Below are 12,761 nucleotides of genomic sequence, written 5' to 3'. Positions count from 1 at the left end.
GTTGGTCTCGTTTTTGGAAAAAAGCCATCTCAAAGTGTTGATCTGAACTTGATGGATCGCGACTCCAGGCGAGCTGTCGAAGATGCTTGATGGAAAAAGTTGTTCCCATGTTGTAGGAAACAGTCTGTCTCAAAGTGTGTGTGGTTAAAAGAGCAAGAAGTGAATACATGTCGTTACGGATAAGGCGTCTGGCTTATGGTGAGAAGATTGAGAGTCGCTTCCTCGTTGTCCACAGAATTGTGTTCCTTTCTCTGAACTGGGTCCGTCTTGATTCCTCTCAAGCTGTTGAAGATGCCTAATTAAGGAATGGTGTTCTTGTAATTGGAAACAAGCTATCTCAAAATGTTTGTGGTTAATTCTCAAGCAAGAGACCACGTGGCCTAATGGATAAGGCGTCTGACTTCGGATCAGAAGATTAAGGGTTCGAGTCCCTTCGTGGTTGTCATCAGCATGATGGATCTTGATTGCTGTTGAAGAGCTTTAAAAGCCAGAAGTTGGTCTCGTTTTTGGAAAAAAGCCATCTCAAAGTGTTGATCTGAACTTGATGGATCGCGACTCCAGGCGAGCTGTCGAAGATGCTTGATGGAAAAAGTTGTTCACATGTTGTAGGACACAGTCTGTCTCAAAGTGTGTGTGGTTAAATTAGCAAGAAGTGAATACATGTCGTTACGGATAAGGCGTCTGGCTTATGGTGAGAAGATTGAGATTCGCTTCCTCGTTGTCCACAGAATTGTGTTCCTTTCTCTGAACTGGGTCCGTCTTGATTCCTCTCAAGCTGTTGAAGATGCCTAATTAAGGAATGGTGTTCTTGTAATTGGAAACAAGCTATTTTAAAATGTTTGTGGTTACTTCTGAAGCAAGAGACCACGTGGCCTAATGGATAAGGCGTCTGACTTCGGATCAGAAGATTAAGGGTTCGAGTCCCTTCGTGGTTGTCATCTGCATGATGGTTCTTGATTGCTGTAGAAGAGCTTTAAAAGCCATAAGTTGGTCTCGTCTTTGGAAACAAGCCATCTCAAAGTGTTTATCTGAACTTGATGGATCGCGACTCCAGTTGAGCTGTCGAAGATGCTTTATAGAAAAAGTTGTTCACATGTTGTAGGAAACAAGTCTGTCTCAAAGTGTGTGTGGTTAAATTAGCAAGAAGTGAATACATGTCGTTACGGATAAGGCGTCTGACTTAAGGAATGGTGTTCTCGTAATTGGAAACAAGCTATTTCAAAATGTTTGTGGTTAATTTTTAAGCAAGAGACCACGTGGCCTAATGGATAAGGCGTCTGACTTAGGATCAGAAGATTAAGGGTTCGAGTCCCTTTGTGGTTGTCATCAGCATGATGGATCTTGACTGCTGTTGAAGAGCTTTAAAAGCCATAAGTTGTTCTCGTTTTTGAAAACAAGCCATCTCAAAGTGTTGATCTGAACTTGATGGATCGCGACTCCAGTCGAGCTGTCGAATATGCTTGATGGAAAAAGTTGTTCCCATGTTGTTGGAAACAGTCTGTCTCAAAGTGTGTGTGGTTAAATTAGCAAGAAGTGAATACATGTTGTTAAGGATAAGGCATCTGACTTATGGTGAGAAGATTGAGAGTCGCTGCCTCGTTGTCCACAGAATTGTGTTCCTTTCTCTGAACTGGGTCCGTCTTGATTCCTCTCAAGCTGTTGAAGATGCCTAATTAAGGAATGGTGTTCTTGTAATTGGAAACAAGCTATCTCAAAATGTTTGTGGTTAATTTTTAAGCAAGAGACCACGTGGCCTAATGGATAAGGCGTCTGACTTAGGATCAGAAGATTAAGGGTTCGAGTCCCTTTGTGGTTGTCATCAGCATGATGGATCTTGATTGCTGTTGAAGAGCTTTAAAAGCCGTAAGTTGTTCTCGTTTTTGAAAACAAGCCATCTCAAAGTGTTGATCTGAACTTGATGGATCGCGACTCCAGTCGAGCTGTCGAAGATGCTTGATGGAAAAAGTTGTTCCCATGTTGTAGGAAACAGTCTGTCTCAAAGTGTGTGTGGTTAAATTAGCAAGAAGTGAATACATGTCGTTACGGAAAAGGCATCTGACTTAAGGAAGTGTTCTCGTAATTGGAAAAAAGCTATCTCAAAATGTTTATGGTTAGTTCTGAAGCAAGAGACCACGTGGCCTAATGGATAAGGCGTCTGACTTCGGATCAGAAGATTAAGGGTTCGAGTCCCTTCGTGGCTGTCATCAGCATGATGGATCTTGATTGCTGTTGAAGAGCTTTAAAAGCCAGAAGTTGGTCCAGTTTTTGGAAAAAAGCCATCTCAAAGTGTTGATCTGAACTTGATGGATCACGACTCCAGGCGAGCTGTCGAAGATGCTTGATGGAAAAAGTTGTTCACATGTTGTAGGACACAGTCTGTCTCAAAGTGTGTGTGGTTAAATTAGCAAGAAGTGAATACATGTCGTTACGGATAAGGCGTCTGGCTTATGGTGAGAAGATTGAGATTCGCTTCCTCGTTGTCCACAGAATTGTGTTCCTTTCTCTGAACTGGGTCCGTCTTGATTCCTCTCAAGCTGTTGAAGATGCATAATTAAGGAATGGTGTTCTTGTAATTGGAAACAAGCTATTTTAAAATGTTTGTGGTTACTTCTCAAGCAAGAGACCACGTGGCCTAATGGATAAGGCGTCTGACTTCGGATCACAAGATTAAGGGTTCGAGTCCCTTCGTGGTTGTCATCTGCATGATGGTTCTTGATTGCTGTAGAAGAGCTTTAAAAGCCATAAGTTGGTCTCGTCTTTGGAAACAAGCCATCTCAAAGTGTTTATCTGAACTTGATGGATCGCGACTCCAGTTGAGCTGTCGAAGATGCTTTATAGAAAAAGTTGTTCACATGTTGTAGGAAACAAGTCTGTCTCAAAGTGTGTGTGGTTAAATTAGCAAGAAGTGAATACATGTCGTTACGGATAAGGCGTCTGACTTAAGGAATGGTGTTCTCGTAATTGGAAACAAGCTATCTCAAAATGTTTATGGTTAGTTCTGAAGCAAGAGACCACGTGGCCTAATGGATAAGGCGTCTGACTTCGGATAAGAAGATTAAGGGTTCGAGTCCCTTCGTGATTGTCATCAGCATGATGGATCTTGATTGCTGTTGAAGAGCTTTAAAAGCCATAAGTTGGTCTCGTTTATGGAAAAAAGCCATCTCAAAGTGTTGATCTGAACTTGATGAATCGCGTCTTCAGTCGAGCTGTCGAAGATGCTTGATTGGAAAAGTTGTTCCCATGTTGTTGGAAACAGTCTGTCTCAAAGTGTGTGTGGTTAAATTAGCAAGAAGTGAATACATGTCGTTACGGATAAGGCGTCTGATTTATGGTGAGAAGATTGAGAGTCGCTTCCTCGTTGTCCACAGAATTGTGTTCCTTTCTCTGAACTGGGTCCGTCTTGATTCCTCTCAAGCTGTTGAAGATGCCTAATTAAGGAATGGTGTTCTTGTAATTGGAAACAAGCTATTTTAAAATGTTTGTGGTTACTTCTGAAGCAAGAGACCACGTGGCCTAATGGATAAGACGTCTGACTTCGGATCAGAAGATTAAGGGTTCGAGTCCCTTCGTGGTTGTCATCAGCATGATGGTTCTTGATTGCTGTTGAACAGCTTTAAAAGCCGTAAGTTGTTCTCGTTTTTGAAAACAAGCCATCTCAAAGTGTTGATCTGAACTTGATGAATCGCGTCTTCAGTCGAGCTGTCGAAGATGCTTGATTGGAAAAGTTGTTCCCATGTTGTTGGAAACAGTCTGTCTCAAAGTGTGTGTGGTTAAATTAGCAAGAAGTGAATACATGTTGTTACGGATAAGGCGTCTGACTTAAGGAATAGTGTTCTCGTAATTGGAAACAAGCTATCTCAAAATGTTTATGGTTAGTTCTGAAGCAAGAGACCACGTGGCCTAATGGATAAGGCGTCTGACTTCGGATCAGAAGATTAAGGGTTCGAGTCCCTTTGTGATTGTCATCAGCATGATGGATCTTGATTGCTGTTGAAGAGCTTTAAAAGCCATAAGTTGGTCTCGTTTTTGGAAAAAAGCCATCTCAAAGTGTTGATCTGAACTTGATGAATCGCGTCTTCAGTCGAGCTGTCGAAGATGCTTGATTGGAAAAGTTGTTCCCATGTTGTTGGAAACAGTCTGTCTCAAAGTGTGTGTGGTTAAATTAGCAAGAAGTGAATACATGTCGTTACGGATAAGGCGTCTGATTTATGGTGAGAAGATTGAGAGTCGCTTCCTCGTTGTCCACAGAATTGTGTTCCTTTCTCTGAACTGGGTCCGTCTTGATTCCTCTCAAGCTGTTGAAGATGCCTAATTAAGGAATGGTGTTCTTGTAATTGGAAACAAGCTATTTTAAAATGTTTGTGGTTACTTCTGAAGCAAGAGACCACGTGGCCTAATGGATAAGACGTCTGACTTCGGATCAGAAGATTAAGGGTTCGAGTCCCTTCGTGGTTGTCATCAGCATGATGGTTCTTGATTGCTGTTGAACAGCTTTAAAAGCCGTAAGTTGTTCTCGTTTTTGAAAACAAGCCATCTCAAAGTGTTGATCTGAACTTGATGGATCGCGACTCCAGTCGAGCTGTCGAAGATGCTTGATGGAAAAAGTTGTTCCCATGTTGTAGGAAACAGTCTGTCTCAAAGTGTGTGTGGTTAAATTAGCAAGAAGTGAATACATGTCGTTACGGAAAAGGCATCTGACTTACGGAATAGTGTTCTCGTAATTGGAAAAAAGCTATCTCAAAATGTTTATGGTTAGTTCTGAAGCAAGAGACCACGTGGCCTAATGGATAAGGCGTCTGACTTCGGATCAGAAGATTAAGGGTTCGAGTCCCTTCGTGGTTGTCATCAGCATGATGGATCTTGATTGCTGTTGAAGAGCTTTAAAAGCCATAAGTTGGTCTCGTTTATGGAAAAAAGCCATCTCAAAGTGTTGATCTGAATTTGATGAATCGCGTCTTCAGTCGAGCTGTCGAAGATGCTTGATTGGAAAAGTTGTTCCCATGTTGTTAGAAACAGTCTGTCTCAAAGTGTGTGTGGTTAAATTAGCAAGAAGTGAATACATGTCGTTACTGATAAGGCGTCTGGCTTATGGTGAGAAGATTGAGAGTCGCTTCCTCGTTGTCCACAGAATTGTGTTCGTTTCTCTGAACTAGATCCATCTTGACTCCTCTCAAGCTGTTGAAGATGCCTAATTAAGAAATTGTGTTTTTGTAACTGGAAACAAGCTATCTCAAAATGTTTGTGGTTAATTCTTAAGCAAGAGACCACGTGGCCTAATGGATAAGGCGTCTGACTTCAAATCAGAAGATTTAGGGTTCAAGTCCCTTTGTGGCTGTCATCAGCATGATGGATCTTCATTGCTGTTGAAGAGCTTTAAAAGCCATAAGTTGGTCTCGTTTTTGAAAACAAGCCATCTCAAAGTGTTGATCTGAACTTGATGGATCGCGACTCCAGTCGAGCTGTCGAAGATGCTTGATGGAAAAAGTTGTTCCCATGTTGTAGGAAACAGTCTGTCTCAAAGTGTGTGTGGTTAGATCAGCAAGAAGTGAATACATGTCGTTACGGATAAGGCGTCTGACTTAAGGAATAGTGTTCTCGTAATTGGAAACAAGCTATCTCAAAATGTTTGTGGTTAGTTCGGAAGCAACAGACCAAGTGGCCTAATGGATAAGGCGTCTGACTTCGGATCAGAAGATTAAGGGTTCGAGTCCCTTCGTGATTGTCATCAGCATGATGGATCTTGATTGCCGTTGAAGAGCTTTAAAAGCCATAAGTTGGTCTCGTTTATGGAAAAAAGCCATCTCAAAGTGTTGATCTGAACTTGATGAATCGCGTCTTCAGTCGAGCTGTCGAAGATGCTTGATTGGAAAAGTTGTTCCCATGTTGTTGGAAACAGTCTGTCTCAAAGTGTGTGTGGTTAAATTAGCAAGAAGTGAATACATGTTGTTACGGATAAGGCGTCTGACTTAAGGAATAGTGTTCTCGTAATTGGAAACAAGCTATCTCAAAATGTTTATGGTTAGTTCTGAAGCAAGAGACCACGTGGCCTAATGGATAAGGCGTCTGACTTCGGATCAGAAGATTAAGGGTTCGAGTCCCTTTGTGATTGTCATCAGCATGATGGATCTTGATTGCTGTTGAAGAGCTTTAAAAGCCATAAGTTGGTCTCGTTTTTGGAAAAAAGCCATCTCAAAGTGTTGATCTGAACTTGATGAATCGCGTCTTCAGTCGAGCTGTCGAAGATGCTTGATTGGAAAAGTTGTTCCCATGTTGTTGGAAACAGTCTGTCTCAAAGTGTGTGTGGTTAAATTAGCAAGAAGTGAATACATGTCGTTACGGATAAGGCGTCTGATTTATGGTGAGAAGATTGAGAGTCGCTTCCTCGTTGTCCACAGAATTGTGTTCCTTTCTCTGAACTGGGTCCGTCTTGATTCCTCTCAAGCTGTTGAAGATGCCTAATTAAGGAATGGTGTTCTTGTAATTGGAAACAAGCTATTTTAAAATGTTTGTGGTTACTTCTGAAGCAAGAGACCACGTGGCCTAATGGATAAGACGTCTGACTTCGGATCAGAAGATTAAGGGTTCGAGTCCCTTCGTGGTTGTCATCAGCATGATGGTTCTTGATTGCTGTTGAACAGCTTTAAAAGCCGTAAGTTGTTCTCGTTTTTGAAAACAAGCCATCTCAAAGTGTTGATCTGAACTTGATGGATCGCGACTCCAGTCGAGCTGTCGAAGATGCTTGATGGAAAAAGTTGTTCCCATGTTGTAGGAAACAGTCTGTCTCAAAGTGTGTGTGGTTAAATTAGCAAGAAGTGAATACATGTCGTTACGGAAAAGGCATCTGACTTACGGAATAGTGTTCTCGTAATTGGAAAAAAGCTATCTCAAAATGTTTATGGTTAGTTCTGAAGCAAGAGACCACGTGGCCTAATGGATAAGGCGTCTGACTTCGGATCAGAAGATTAAGGGTTCGAGTCCCTTCGTGGTTGTCATCAGCATGATGGATCTTGATTGCTGTTGAAGAGCTTTAAAAGCCATAAGTTGGTCTCGTTTATGGAAAAAAGCCATCTCAAAGTGTTGATCTGAATTTGATGAATCGCGTCTTCAGTCGAGCTGTCGAAGATGCTTGATTGGAAAAGTTGTTCCCATGTTGTTAGAAACAGTCTGTCTCAAAGTGTGTGTGGTTAAATTAGCAAGAAGTGAATACATGTTGTTACGGATAAGGCGTCTGACTTATGGTGAGAAGATTGAGAGTCGCTGCCTCGTTGTCCACAGAATTGTGTTCCTTTCTCTGAACTGGGTCCGTCTTGATTCCTCTCAAGCTGTTGAAGATGCCTAATTAAGAAATGGTGTTCTTGTAATTGGAAACAAGCTATCTCAAAATGTTTGTGGTTAATTTTTAAGCAAGAGACCACGTGGCCTAATGGATAAGGTGTCTGACTTAGGATCAGAAGATTAAGGGTTCGAGTCCCTTTGTGGTTGTCATCAGCATGATGGATCTTGATTGCTGTTGAACAGCTTTAAAAGCCGTAAGTTGTTCTCGTTTTTGAAAACAAGCCATCTCAAAGTGTTGATCTGAACTTGATGGATCGCGACTCCAGTCGAGCTGTCGAAGATGCTTGATGGAAAAAGTTGTTCCCATGTTGTAGGAAACAGTCTGTCTCAAAGTGTGTGTGGTTAAATGAGCAAGAAGTGAATACATGTCGTTACGGATAAGGCGTCTGGCTTATGGTGAGAAGATTGAGAGTCGCTGCCTCGTTGTCCACAGAATTGTGTTCCTTTCTCTGAACTGGGTCCGTCTTGATTCCTCTCAAGCTGTTGAAGATGCCTAATTAAGGAATGGTGTTCTTGTAATTGGAAACAAGCTATCTCAAAATGTTTGTGGTTAATTCTCAAGCAAGAGACCACGTGGCCTAATGGATAAGGCGTCTGACTTCGGATCAGAAGATTAAGGGTTCGAGTCCCTTCGTGGTTGTCATCAGCATGATGGATCTTGATTGCTGTTGAAGAGCTTTAAAAGCCAGAAGTTGGTCTCGTTTTTGGAAAAAAGCCATCTCAAAGTGTTGATCTGAACTTGATGGATCGCGACTCCAGGCGAGCTGTCGAAGATGCTTGATGGAAAAAGTTGTTCACATGTTGTAGGACACAGTCTGTCTCAAAGTGTGTGTGGTTAAATTAGCAAGAAGTGAATACATGTCGTTACGGATAAGGCGTCTGGCTTATGGTGAGAAGATTGAGAGTCGCTGCCTCGTTGTCCACAGAATTGTGTTCCTTTCTCTGAACTGGGTCCGTCTTGATTCCTCTCAAGCTGTTGAAGATGCCTAATTAAGGAATGGTGTTCTTGTAATTGGAAACAAGCTATCTCAAAATGTTTGTGGTTAATTCTCTAGCAAGAGACCACGTGGCCTAATGGATAAGGCGTCTGACTTCGGATCAGAAGATTAAGGGTTCGAGTCCCTTCGTGGTTGTCATCTGCATGATGGTTCTTGATTGCTGTAGAAGAGCTTTAAAAGCCATAAGTTGGTCTCGTCTTTGGAAACAAGCCATCTCAAAGTGTTTATCTGAACTTGATGGATCGCGACTCCAGTTGAGCTGTCGAAGATGCTTTATAGAAAAAGTTGTTCACATGTTGTAGGAAACAAGTCTGTCTCAAAGTGTGTGTGGTTAAATTAGCAAGAAGTGAATACATGTCGTTACGGATAAGGCGTCTGACTTAAGGAATGGTGTTCTCGTAATTGGAAACAAGCTATCTCAAAATGTTTGTGGTTAATTTTTAAGCAAGAGACCACGTGGCCTAATGGATAAGGCGTCTGACTTAGGATCAGAAGATTAAGGGTTCGAGTCCCTTTGTGGTTGTCATCAGCATGATGGATCTTGACTGCTGTTGAAGAGCTTTAAAAGCCATAAGTTGTTCTCGTTTTTGAAAACAAGCCATCTCAAAGTGTTGATCTGAACTTGATGGATCGCGACTCCAGTCGAGCTGTCGAATATGCTTGATGGAAAAAGTTGTTCCCATGTTGTTGGAAACAGTCTGTCTCAAAGTGTGTGTGGTTAAATTAGCAAGAAGTGAATACATGTTGTTACGGATAAGGCATCTGACTTATGGTGAGAAGATTGAGAGTCGCTGCCTCGTTGTCCACAGAATTGTGTTCCTTTCTCTGAACTGGGTCCGTCTTGATTCCTCTCAAGCTGTTGAAGATGCCTAATTAAGGAATGGTGTTCTTGTAATTGGAAACAAGCTATCTCAAAATGTTTGTGGTTAATTTTTAAGCAAGAGACCACGTGGCCTAATGGATAAGGCGTCTGACTTAGGATCAGAAGATTAAGGGTTCGAGTCCCTTTGTGGTTGTCATCAGCATGATGGATCTTGATTGCTGTTGAAGAGCTTTAAAAGCCGTAAGTTGTTCTCGTTTTTGAAAACAAGCCATCTCAAAGTGTTGATCTGAACTTGATGGATCGCGACTCCAGTCGAGCTGTCGAAGATGCTTGATGGAAAAAGTTGTTCCCATGTTGTAGGAAACAATCTGTCTCAAAGTGTGTGTGGTTAAATTAGCAAGAAGTGAATACATGTCGTTACGGAAAAGGCATCTGACTTAAGGAAGTGTTCTCGTAATTGGAAAAAAGCTATCTCAAAATGTTTATGGTTAGTTCTGAAGCAAGAGACCACGTGGCCTAATGGATAAGGCGTCTGACTTCGGATCAGAAGATTAAGGGTTCGAGTCCCTTCGTGGTTGTCATCAGCATGATGGATCTTGATTGCTGTTGAAGAGCTTTAAAAGCCAGAAGTTGGTCCCGTTTTTGGAAAAAAGCCATCTCAAAGTGTTGATCTGAACTTGATGGATCACGACTCCAGGCGAGCTGTCGAAGATGCTTGATGGAAAAAGTTGTTCACATGTTGTAGGACACAGTCTGTCTCAAAGTGTGTGTGGTTAAATTAGCAAGAAGTGAATACATGTCGTTACGGATAAGGCGTCTGGCTTATGGTGAAAAGATTGAGATTCGCTTCCTCGTTGTCCACAGAATTGTGTTCCTTTCTCTGAACTGGGTCCGTCTTGATTCCTCTCAAGCTGTTGAAGATGCCTAATTAAGGAATGGTGTTCTTGTAATTGGAAACAAGCTATTTTAAAATGTTTGTGGTTACTTCTGAAGCAAGAGACCACGTGGCCTAATGGATAAGGCGTCTGACTTCGGATCAGAAGATTAAGGGTTCGAGTCCCTTCGTGGTTGTCATCTGCATGATGGTTCTTGATTGCTGTAGAAGAGCTTTAAAAGCCATAAGTTGGTCTCGTCTTTGGAAACAAGCCATCTCAAAGTGTTTATCTGAACTTGATGGATCGCGACTCCAGTTGAGCTGTCGAAGATGCTTTATAGAAAAAGTTGTTCACATGTTGTAGGAAACAAGTCTGTCTCAAAGTGTGTGTGGTTAAATTAGCAAGAAGTGAATACATGTCGTTACGGATAAGGCGTCTGACTTAAGGAATGGTGTTCTCGTAATTGGAAACAAGCTATCTCAAAATGTTTGTGGTTAATTTTTAAGCAAGAGACCACGTGGCCTAATGGATAAGGCGTCTGACTTAGGATCAGAAGATTAAGGGTTCGAGTCCCTTTGTGGTTGTCATCAGCATGATGGATCTTGATTGCTGTTGAAAAGCTTTAAAAGCCAGAAGTTGGTCTCGTTTTTGGAAAAAAGCCATCTCAAAGTGTTGATCTGAACTTGATGGATCGCGACTCCAGGCGAGCTGTCGAAGATGCTTGATGGAAAAAGTTGTTCCCATGTTGTAGGAAACAGTCTGTCTCAAAGTGTGTGTGGTTAAATTAGCAAGAAGTGAATACATGTCGTTACGGATAAGGCGTCTGACTTAAGGAATGGTGTTCTCGTAATTGGAAACAAGCTATCTCAAAATGTTTATGGTTAGTTCTGAAGCAAGAGACCACGTGGCCTAATGGATAAGGCGTCTGACTTCGGATAAGAAGATTAAGGGTTCGAATCCCTTCGTGATTGTCATCAGCATGATGGATCTTGATTGCTGTTGAAGAGCTTTAAAAGCCATAAGTTGGTCTCGTTTATGGAAAAAAGCCATCTCAAAGTGTTGATCTGAACTTGATGAATCGCGTCTTCAGTCGAGCTGTCGAAGATGCTTGATTGGAAAAGTTGTTCCCATGTTGTTGGAAACATTCTGTCTCAAAGTGTGTGTGGTTAAATTAGCAAGAAGTGAATACATGTTGTTACGGATAAGGCGTCTGACTTATGGTGAGAAGATTGAGAGTCGCTGCCTCGTTGTCCACAGAATTGTGTTCCTTTCTCTGAACTGGGTCCGTCTTGATTCTTCTCAAGCTGTTGAAGATGCCTAAATAAGGAATGGTGTTCTTGTAATTGGAAACAAGCTATCTCAAAATGTTTGTGGTTAATTCTCTAGCAAGAGACCACGTGGCCTAATGGATAAGGCGTCTGACTTCGGATCAGAAGATTAAGGGTTCGAGTCCCTTCGTGGTTGTCATCAGCATGATGGATCTTGATTGCTGTTGAAGAGCTTTAAAAGCCAGAAGTTGGTCTCGTTTTTGGAAAAAAGCCATCTCAAAGTGTTGATCTGAACTTGATGGATCGCGACTCCAGGCGAGCTGTCGAAGATGCTTGATGGAAAAAGTTGTTCCCATGTTGTAGGAAACAGTCTGTCTCAAAGTGTGTGTGGTTAAATTAGCAAGAAGTGAATACATGTCGTTACGGATAAGGCGTCTGACTTAAGGAATGGTGTTCTCGTAATTGGAAACAAGCTATCTCAAAATGTTTGTGGTTAGTTCTGAAGCAAGAGACCACGTGGCCTAATGGATAAGGCGTCTGACTTCGGATCAGAAGATTAAGGGTTCGAGTCCCTTCGTGGTTGTCATCAGCATGATGGATCTTGATTGCTTTTGAAGAGCTTTAAAAGCCATAAGTTGGTCTCGTTTATGGAAAAAAGCCATCTCAAAGTGTTGATCTGAACTTGATGGATCGCGACTCCAGTCGAGCTGTCGAAGATGCTTGATGGAAAAAGTTGTTCCCATGTTGTAGGAAACAGTCTGTCTCAAAGTGTGTGTGGTTAAATGAGCAAGAAGTGAATACATGTCGTTACTGATAAGGCGTCTGGCTTATGGTGAGAAGATTGAGAGTCGCTTCCTCGTTGTCCACAGAATTGTGTTCCTTTCTCTGAACTGGGTCCGTCTTGATTCCTCTCAAGCTGTTGAAGATGCCTAATTAAGGAATGGTGTTCTTGTAATTGGAAACAAGCTATCTCAAAATGTTTGTGGTTCATTTTTAAGCAAGAGACACGTGGCCTAATGGATAAGGCGTCTGAATTAGGATCGGAAGATTAAGGGTTCGAGTCCCTTTGTGGTTGTCATCAGCATGATGGATCTTGATTGCTGTTGAACAGCTTTAAAAGCCGTAAGTTGTTCTCGTTTTTGAAAACAAGCCATCTCAAAGTGTTGATCTGAACTTGATGGATTGCGACTCCAGTCGAGCTGTCGAAGATGCTTGATGGAAAAAGTTGTTCCCATGTTGTAGGAAACAGTCTGTCTCAAAGTGTGTGTGGTTAAATGAGCAAGAAGTGAATACATGTCGTTACGGATAAGGCGTCTGGCTTATGGTGAGAAGATTGAGAGTCGCTGCCTCGTTGTCCACAGAATTGTGTTCCTTTCTCTGAACTGGGTCCGTCTTGATTCCTCTCAAGCTGTTGAAGATGCCTAATTAAGGAATGGTGTTCTTGTAATTGGAAACAAGCTAT

General features: G+C 41.9%; 10 non-coding genes across 10 annotated transcripts; all 10 read left to right on the top strand.

Annotated features, from left to right (window-relative positions):
• The first annotated feature begins 369 nt into the window (after positions 1-369).
• Positions 370-442, top strand: trnar-ucg (transfer RNA arginine (anticodon UCG)). Its single transcript has one exon. It is a non-coding gene; the product is annotated as a tRNA-Arg (tRNA).
• A 420-nt stretch (positions 443-862) lies between these two features.
• On the top strand, positions 863-935 carry trnar-ucg (transfer RNA arginine (anticodon UCG)). The gene has a single exon. It is a non-coding gene; the product is annotated as a tRNA-Arg (tRNA).
• A 3,834-nt stretch (positions 936-4,769) lies between these two features.
• Positions 4,770-4,842, top strand: trnar-ucg (transfer RNA arginine (anticodon UCG)). The gene has a single exon. It is a non-coding gene; the product is annotated as a tRNA-Arg (tRNA).
• Positions 4,843-6,916: 2,074 nt separating this feature from the next.
• trnar-ucg (transfer RNA arginine (anticodon UCG)) lies at positions 6,917-6,989 on the top strand. Its single transcript has one exon. It is a non-coding gene; the product is annotated as a tRNA-Arg (tRNA).
• A 913-nt stretch (positions 6,990-7,902) lies between these two features.
• trnar-ucg (transfer RNA arginine (anticodon UCG)) lies at positions 7,903-7,975 on the top strand. Its single transcript has one exon. It is a non-coding gene; the product is annotated as a tRNA-Arg (tRNA).
• A 420-nt stretch (positions 7,976-8,395) lies between these two features.
• On the top strand, positions 8,396-8,468 carry trnar-ucg (transfer RNA arginine (anticodon UCG)). The gene has a single exon. It is a non-coding gene; the product is annotated as a tRNA-Arg (tRNA).
• Positions 8,469-9,661: 1,193 nt separating this feature from the next.
• Positions 9,662-9,734, top strand: trnar-ucg (transfer RNA arginine (anticodon UCG)). The gene has a single exon. It is a non-coding gene; the product is annotated as a tRNA-Arg (tRNA).
• A 420-nt stretch (positions 9,735-10,154) lies between these two features.
• trnar-ucg (transfer RNA arginine (anticodon UCG)) lies at positions 10,155-10,227 on the top strand. Its single transcript has one exon. It is a non-coding gene; the product is annotated as a tRNA-Arg (tRNA).
• A 1,195-nt stretch (positions 10,228-11,422) lies between these two features.
• On the top strand, positions 11,423-11,495 carry trnar-ucg (transfer RNA arginine (anticodon UCG)). The gene has a single exon. It is a non-coding gene; the product is annotated as a tRNA-Arg (tRNA).
• Positions 11,496-11,809: 314 nt separating this feature from the next.
• Positions 11,810-11,882, top strand: trnar-ucg (transfer RNA arginine (anticodon UCG)). The gene has a single exon. It is a non-coding gene; the product is annotated as a tRNA-Arg (tRNA).
• The last annotated feature ends 879 nt before the right edge of the window (positions 11,883-12,761 follow it).

The sequence above is a fragment of the Osmerus mordax genome, chromosome 17, assembly GCF_038355195.1.
Source record: "Osmerus mordax isolate fOsmMor3 chromosome 17, fOsmMor3.pri, whole genome shotgun sequence".
In the NCBI taxonomy this organism is placed as follows: Eukaryota; Metazoa; Chordata; class Actinopteri; order Osmeriformes; family Osmeridae; genus Osmerus; species Osmerus mordax.
Note: the sequence above shows the minus strand (reverse complement) of the source record. Positions and strands in the feature narration are given on the sequence as shown.